Genomic DNA, 8,322 nt, shown 5'->3' with positions numbered 1-8,322 from the left:
GAGGTCGAACTGGAAGCCATGTTGATCTTGGACTAAATAGGCCACCGTATGAGTTAAAACGAAATCAGAATTCAGAGGAACAGAAACTATTGTTCACTGGATGGTCATATACCTTTTCACCGCTAGATGGGTAAAATATCACACAGTGTAGCTTTAATGTCTAGTGACATATCAGGGCCATTTTATGATTATTTGAAATATATTTCTTGCATTCAGTTCCTTTAAACTAAAAACAGAGCAACGGTATCTCAAATATGAAGGCAGTTTAGTGCCATCTGGTCAATATAAAAATGAAGAAAAGCCTAATACCACCAGATGCCTGTATAGCCTATAAATATTTAGCTATACAACGTTCTGTCTGAATACTCGATTCTGATGGGCTGGAAGATGTGCGTTCAACTTGTGTAAGGCACAGGTAGTTCCAGTCAGTTTAATCACAGTTCTTAATGTGCTGCTTTCATTTGTGAAACACACACAGAGATTGGAGATTGTGTTGCTCATGCACAGAAGCATTCAGGAGCTGAGAGACTGCCCGCAAATTCTACTAATAAATTAGCTTCTCTTCTCAATCGCTACATTAGGGTACTCAGCAGCGAGTTAACGTCATTGATAAAGGTAATTAGGAAGGCAATTCTCTCAGCAGGTAAATCAATGTCAAATAAACCACTTTATTTCTGTTTTTATTTTACAGTAGATCTAATGAGTTGAAGCTTCCGAAAATATCCGTCATTTTAATACTTCCAGTCAAATTTGTTGCACTGAACTAGAGCTTTAACTTGTCTGTGTTGGCAAGCTACATTAGCAGGATATTTTTTTCATTAGCAAAGATGAACTACATTAGTTTACATTGTCTTATAATGAACTGCAGTTATAAAGCATTTATTTATCTTTGTTAATGTCAATTTCATCATTTATTAATCCATTATTAAAATGTCCTTAACATTAGTTAATATGCACTGTGAACTAACATGAACCAACCATGAACAGATACATTTTTATTAACTAACATTAAAGGACACACTGTAAAAAATTCACCCGCATTTTTACGGTAAAGTACTGGCAGCTGTGGTTCCAGCCCATTACCGCAATTTTACGGTTTCAACAATGCTGTAATTTCACAGTAAAGTACTGGCAAGCTAGTTCCAGTCATTTACCGTAATTTTACGGTTTCCATAATGCTGTAATTTCACAGTAAAGTACTGGCAGCTGTGGTTCCAGCCCTTTACCGTAATTTTACGGTTTCAATAATGCTGTAATTTCACAGCAAAGTACTGGCAGCTGTGGTTCCAGCCCTTTACCGTAATTTTACAGTTTTTAATTTGTATGGCTGTTCTGTAATTTCACAAAGTACTGGCAGCAATGGTTCCAACTACAATTCTACAGTATAAAAAAAGTTAATATAAATACTGTTTTCTATTTACTCTATTGTCTGATATCTATTAACATCCCTATGTACCATAATGTTTACAGACATTCCAAACAGACTTTTTACTCAATGGAAAAAATAAAGAAATAGATTATGGTGTACATTGTTTGCCATTTATTTAAAACAGGTTTTAACAATACATTCAATGCATTTTAAAATGTATTTTCTCTGACTTTCTTTCCTTAAATACTGTTTTAGAAATCATTGAGAACCAATGGATCAAAAATCCTTGATAGGGCAAAAAATACTGTCAAAACATCCCAAACCTGCTTTTAAAAGAGCTGGCCTGGGAGGAAGTCCAGATCTGAGAGGACATAATCAAGAGAACCAATGGGTGAAAAAAACGTAGGAAGAGGCAAAAAAACAGCCAACACGTCCCACATCAGCTTTTGACAGATCTGGTCTTAGAGGAAATCCAGGTCTGAAAGGAAAGAAAATCAAGAAAATCTTAGTGGTAAAATAAAGCACATGGCAAAAACTAGTGATCACATACTCTGTGAAAACTTTCAAAAGAGACATAAAATGATCTGTTAAAGGGGGGGTGAAATGCTGTTTCATGCATACTGAGCTTTTTACACCTTTAAAGACTTGGATTCCCATCCTAAACATAGACAAAGTTTCAAAAACTAATGTTGGACGTTTGATGGAGTATTTCTGTGTTAAAAATACTCCTTCCGGTTTCTCACAAGTTTCGGCGAGTTTTTTTCGAGTATGGGTCTAATTGACGTTAAATAGAGCGGAAGGTCCTTGTATGGGCTGTACGGGCTCTTCTCCCGGAAGGGTGCGTGCGCGCGTGACTAGAGGGAGAGAGAGGAAATGCACGCTGTAAACAGTCTCTCAGGTGCAGATCCAGTCCTCCGTGAACACTTATGTCGCGCCCCGGGAAGGCAGCGCTGCATTTGAACCGATTTGAACGCAGAAATGACGGGAAGCTTCAAGGCATCGCTTCAGTCGCGTCGCAAAGTGGATTTCCACGGTCACTGCTGTCACAGGACTTCACCAAATCATACCAAAGAAGTGTGTTTTTGACAGAGCGGTCCTGCTTTGGAAGATGCCGGTGAGTAAATCAACTTCAAATGTCTCTGCTATTGGCTACCGTCGCATGAGTAAACATCAGTAAACGATACGATCGCGTGCTTCGTCATTCAAATGCGCTAACGGTTACTCCATTGTTGTTCTGTATAACGTTACACTAGTCTGACGTGCAAAACCGTTTTGCTTGCTACTTCTAAGGTCTAGTTGCATACAATAGTCCATAAACCGAATCATGTCCTCATACACTGCGAGTAAAGACACAGAAATGTGGAGAGGCCATTAAATACAGTAACTTACATACCACAGAGACGGACGTCCTGCTGCTGCCGTTTCTCCTGTTCAGTTTATTTCAGCCTCAGATTTGATTGTGGATCATTATCTGTATTAGCTGAGATAGATGGGTTTCTCCACGCTTGAGGACGTCACCGCTTTGCGCGCTTGTGATTCTTTAGCTCCGCCCACACGATACGCCTCCAGGCGCTCGGTTTTTTCCGGAAAGACTCGGTACAGCCTATATTTCTTTTATAAATATGATAAAACTAAAGACTTTTCGGAGATATGAAGGATGCAATACTACTCTATAGGTACTCAAGATTGACATGAGATTGACTGAAACTGAGTGTTTCACCCCCCCTTTAATGAACTAAACTAATCTTAAACAGCAATTGAGTGTGTAAGTTTGTTTTGAATGTTTGTTACAGGATAGAGGAAAAACATAAAAAAACAATCTTAACAGAAAGATTATGGGGTCAAGACAAGACCAGAAAGTTTAGCTGTGTGTAAAAGAAAGTGATTGTGTTTTTTCCAGTTGGCCGGATAGGAGTACATTTATTTAGTAGATTTAGGAGTATATTATAATTGTGTATATGTAAAGAGAGCTGTTAAGTTAAATGTGTAAAACATTTTTTTTACAGCAGAAGAAGTACATTTGAGAGTACAGTGGGGAAAAAAGCTGTAAACCCTCAACCTTTGGAATTGGTTGGTTCTCTGCATTAGTTGATCATAAAATTTCATCTGATTTTTACCAGTCACAAGTATAGACAAACACAATGTCCTTAGAGGGATAGTTCACCCCAAAAATCCAAAATTTCTCACCCCCATGCTATATATAACACATGACAATCGCATTGATTGGCTGCCATTCTTTTGACACTTAAAAAACACAACAATCTTGAAGTGGATGAATCAATGTCTTCTGAAACCAAACCGTAGATGTGTGTAATAAAAATATGAATATTTTTAACTCACTTTATTTTTGTGTTAGAAAAACAAACAAAAAATGAAATGCTAACTAAACTATAAATCATTACTTCCAATCTACTGTCATAAGTAAGTGAAGCTCATGTGAAATGTCGGTCATCTTTGCTTCTGTGTTACTTCTTGAACAAGCTTTCACAATGCACTTACATCACGTCACAATGTCCCTCTGATAAGTGCTCATATGACAGTAGACTGGAAGCAATGAGTTATTTAATTTAGCATTTTTAGGTTTTTTTATTTTATTGCACAAACCTATCATTTGGCTTTAAAAGGCATTGATTTATCCACTGGGTTCATATGAATTACCATCACGATCGCTGTTCTTTTTTAAGTGTCAGACATGCGACAGCCAATCAATGACATTATATGGACTCAGAGATGGATTTGTTTCCTAAAAATCTAATTTTGTTTTGGTAATAATTGTTCATGATTCCCTTGTTTGTTCTGAGCAGTTAAACTGTCCACTGTTCTTCAGAATAAAATCCTCCCCCTGGCACCCTTTGTAATAGTTGAGTCCATCAGTAGTTCTCATTGTGAAAAAATGGGTCTTTAAATCATGCAGTCACTATTGTAAAGGGTTCAATTGTGCAGAATATGCTGGAAAACCAAAACTGTGGGACATGGTAGATTTTTCTGAAGAACATTGAGCAGGTTAACTGCTCAGATCAAACAAGGCACTCATGTACAACCATTACGACACAAAAACAACATTTGTGGTTCATAGAGATAACAACAAGGTAGTCACTTACCAAATTAACATTTTTATTACACAGCCCTGAGAGTGTGGGAAGTGTTGAGTAAAGTCATGAAAGATTATAATTGTTTGTGTAGCTAGCTTAAACACTTTTCTTTTGTCTATGTGACTAATGAAGATCACATGAAATTAATGCAGAAAATCATTCCAAAGGGTTCAGATACTTTCTTACCACTGAATATGAATGCAGGTAAAGGATAAGTTCATCCCAAAATGAAAATGTCCTGATAATTTACTCACCCCAATGCCATCCAAGATGTTCATGTCTTTCTTTCTTCAGTGGAAAAGAAATTAAGTGTTTTAAGGTAAACATATCAGGATTTTTCTCCACACAATGGACTTCAATGACAATCAGAATGTTGAAGTCCAAATAAATGCTGTTTCAAAGTGCTTCAAAGGGCTCTCCTCAATCCCAGCTGAGGAATAGAGTCTTATCTAGTGACTCAATCTGTCATTTTCTAAGAAAATTTAAATGTATATACTTTTTAACCACAATTGTTCATCTTGTGCTGGTCTGCAATGTGACAGGCATTACGTCATCACATTCGAAAGGTCAAAAGTAATTACCACCCCATTGCTTACTAGTATGGAGAAGGATTATCGTTCACATTGTATTGTATGTTGAATTACATATTTATGGTTTTGTGTCAGTTTATTGTTTAAAATGGTCATTTCGTGTGTATATCCTGGATGTCTAATAATGTCATGCGAGACCTTTCCAATGTGAGGACGTCATGCCTGGCACGGAGACCAGCACAATATGAACAACTGTGGTTAATAAGTATATACTATTTATTTATTTTTTTAGAAAATGACAGATGGATTCCTTAGCAGGGAGTCATTTGAAGCACTTAAAAATCCTTTGAAACATATTTATTTGGAGTTCAACATTCTGGTTGCCATTGAAATCCATTGTGTGGAGCAAATTTCTGAAATTTTTTCCTCAAAAAACTTAATTTTTTTCCCACTGAATAAAGAAAGACATGAACAACTTGGATGGCATTGGGGTGAGTAAATTATCAGGAAATTTTCATTTTGGGATGAACTTATCCTTTAAGCGGTGTTGATTCTTTTAAGAAGCTGCACAAATGGGAGTGTCAGTAGGCATAAAGTTTAGTTACCTAGCCGAAATTCCATTCGAAATCGATGAGGTTCCATAGAGAGAGAAGCAACTTTGGGATTGACAGTGGCAGACTTCTTGCTGACAAGTTTTCCAGTCTTCTTTGAAACCACCTTGCCTCTGCAGGTCTTAGAACCTCTTTTGGGGTTTATCCCAACACACACACACACACACACACACACTTTAAAATAGAAAACTTACAAAAATCTACCTTTTATCAATTTAAATATTGGATTAAATATACATTTGCTAAATTACGGGACAATAAAAGAAAATAAACAAATTTAAAGGGTACTATAAAAGGTCACAAAATACCTTTGAATGAATTCCAATGTGCCACATGCCTCCTCTGGATACTGACAATTGAAGACAGAACATTGTAAACATTATTCCAATTGCATTCAGAAATCGTGATTGTATGCCCTTACAAACAACACGACCCTCTAGTCTAGGGTAATCATCCAGTGTTCAGTACAGTTATCTGCCCTCCCTGAAATTATTTTTTTCTTCAAATTATACACAACACTTAAAACAACAGTTTACACAAAAATATACATTTTCTGATAATTTACATGACGTGAAACTCACCAATGATTAGGGATGCATACAATGTCAGTAAAACTTAGTAAAACAAGTGATTGATTCCTAGAAAAAAAGAATACAATTATTATTTAATAAATATTTAATCTTTAACCAAGCAAAGAAATTCGACGTCAGAGCATGGAGAACATTGCATAGTGAAACTTAAGCTGTTGAAAACTGTCTGCTAAAACGAGTGCAGTCAAGAATATCTGCCTCCTCTTTCAAAAACAACCTCTTTGACTTTTAATACTATATAACGTTACATGCGAATCTCACAAAAAAGCAAGTACTCGGACCACTAAATTGAAAATATAACATGCATATATATATATATATATATATATATATATATATATATATATATATATATATATATATATATATATATATATATAAAACGTTAAATATCTATTTTGCATTGGGAATTTTAACAGCTTTACATTATTTGCATGGAAACTAATCAAATTGACCACAACATTTTAATTGCTATCATGGTTCTGGATATTTCGAGTAGTTTTGTAATTATTCTCCATCTTATGTGCATGATATTAACGTTATGCGAATAACATTAATGCATCTGGTTAGATTAACGTTAGCATCATGTAACATTAAACTTACTAAACCAGAAATTCATGTGAATCGAGATAAGGGTTAATGTTACTACAAAAGCAAGCCAAAATAATTTCTAAATGGTAACTTAACTTCAACCAAGCAAATTCGCAGTAATAATTTAAATCGGAGCTCAGAGAATATTCATTAGCAGGCGAAAGGCCTCATGCCGTTGAGAGCTCTGTCTGCAAAATGCGATTAGGGCTAGCACAGTCAAAAATACCTTGTGAAAAAGGCGATTTTATAGGTTGGGAGCAACATAATAGAATAACTGCAAAGAAATAAACTCACCTTGAACATTGTCCTTCTTTAAAATAGCCTAGACAGAGGAGTGTTGCTGTTCTTTGACTGCGTCTGCTTTCTGTTTGAAAAAAAACCGCGTTGAAGATGCCCCGCCCCCACGTGATATTTTTTACAGGCCAATACTGTTTTTTCCAGGAACAAATGGATTTACACATAAATGCTGTAAATTTACTGCAAGTAATTAATTTATGGAACCTAGACTGTTAAATTACAGGATTAAACTGTTTATTAAAATAACAGTATTTTACTGTTGGAAATCGGCCGTATTTTTACAGCAATTTTTAACAGTGCAACTCCGGTGAATTTTTAAGTTTATCTTTATCATTATATCTTTGTGAGTACAGTCTATAGAAAAAAACAAAAATGAACCGGAGTGGTGCTTGCAACACGGAGCTGTTAAAGTTAATGCCCAGAGCCCCCCCTCAGCTAAAACGGCAGTTATGGCGGCATAAACGTAAAGGGTGTCTTTGTGCCTCTTAACAGACACAAAATGTAATTAAAATGTCTGTCCAACATGAACAGGTCCCTTACATGACAACGAGATGAGTTTAGCCACTTAGCCATTGTTTAAATTCACATGTTTTAGACAGCTATAGCTGTAGTCTCGCGCTGAAGTTCCCGTGGGATCTCCGTTGTAGCCGTGTCCTGAAAGCAACGGTTTTCGATTCTGTACTGCTGATCCGAGGACCGCTGCACGTTCAGTTATTTGCGCATGCTCACCATTAGCGGCTCGTGAGTTCATCGGATCTCTCAGCAAAACATGTCTCAGTTCAGTGAACGCTTGGAGTTACAACATATAATTCAAGACATTTGTTTATTTCTATTCAGAGGGACTGTCACTCATGTCAGAAAGTGAGTAACTAAAGTAACTTGTGTGATCAGCGCTGATTTAGAACAATTCAGTCCGATTTGGTGAACTGGTTCGCCCGGTTCACTAAAAAGAACCGGTTAAAAAGAACAATTCGTTCCTGAACTGGACATCATAGAGTGATGATCCAATCGGGCTCACAAGTGAAGAAGAAATGGTTCGCGTTTGTGCTTTTCTGAATTGTGGCAACAAAATGCGAAAATTTGCAGCAAACACTTTGACAAGGATGACACAACACACTTACACAGACACAACACAGCGGGCCGGTCGAATAAAAACTCCATTCCGTGGTCAAAGACTGAAGCTTTGCTGGTGTTGATGGACTTGATCTACTCCATCTGTAGCCTGACAAGCCAGACCCACAT

At 36.6% G+C, this 8,322-nt stretch overlaps 1 long non-coding RNA gene across 1 annotated transcript; it reads right to left on the bottom strand.

Moving 5' to 3' along the window:
* Nucleotides 1-1,045: 1,045 nt before the first annotated feature.
* Nucleotides 1,046-7,321, bottom strand: LOC137071727 (uncharacterized). The gene is made up of 5 exons (XR_010904479.1): nucleotides 7,078-7,321; nucleotides 6,184-6,240; nucleotides 5,911-5,951; nucleotides 5,597-5,733; nucleotides 1,046-1,847 (listed from the first exon to the last, which is right to left on the bottom strand). It is a non-coding gene; the product is annotated as an uncharacterized lncRNA (long non-coding RNA).
* Nucleotides 7,322-8,322: the final 1,001 nt, after the last annotated feature.

The sequence above is a fragment of the Pseudorasbora parva genome, chromosome 3 (assembly GCF_024679245.1).
Source record: "Pseudorasbora parva isolate DD20220531a chromosome 3, ASM2467924v1, whole genome shotgun sequence".
Classification (NCBI taxonomy): Eukaryota; Metazoa; Chordata; class Actinopteri; order Cypriniformes; family Gobionidae; genus Pseudorasbora; species Pseudorasbora parva.
The sequence above is the reverse complement of the archived record's forward strand: the minus strand, read 5'-3'. Positions and strand labels throughout refer to the sequence as shown.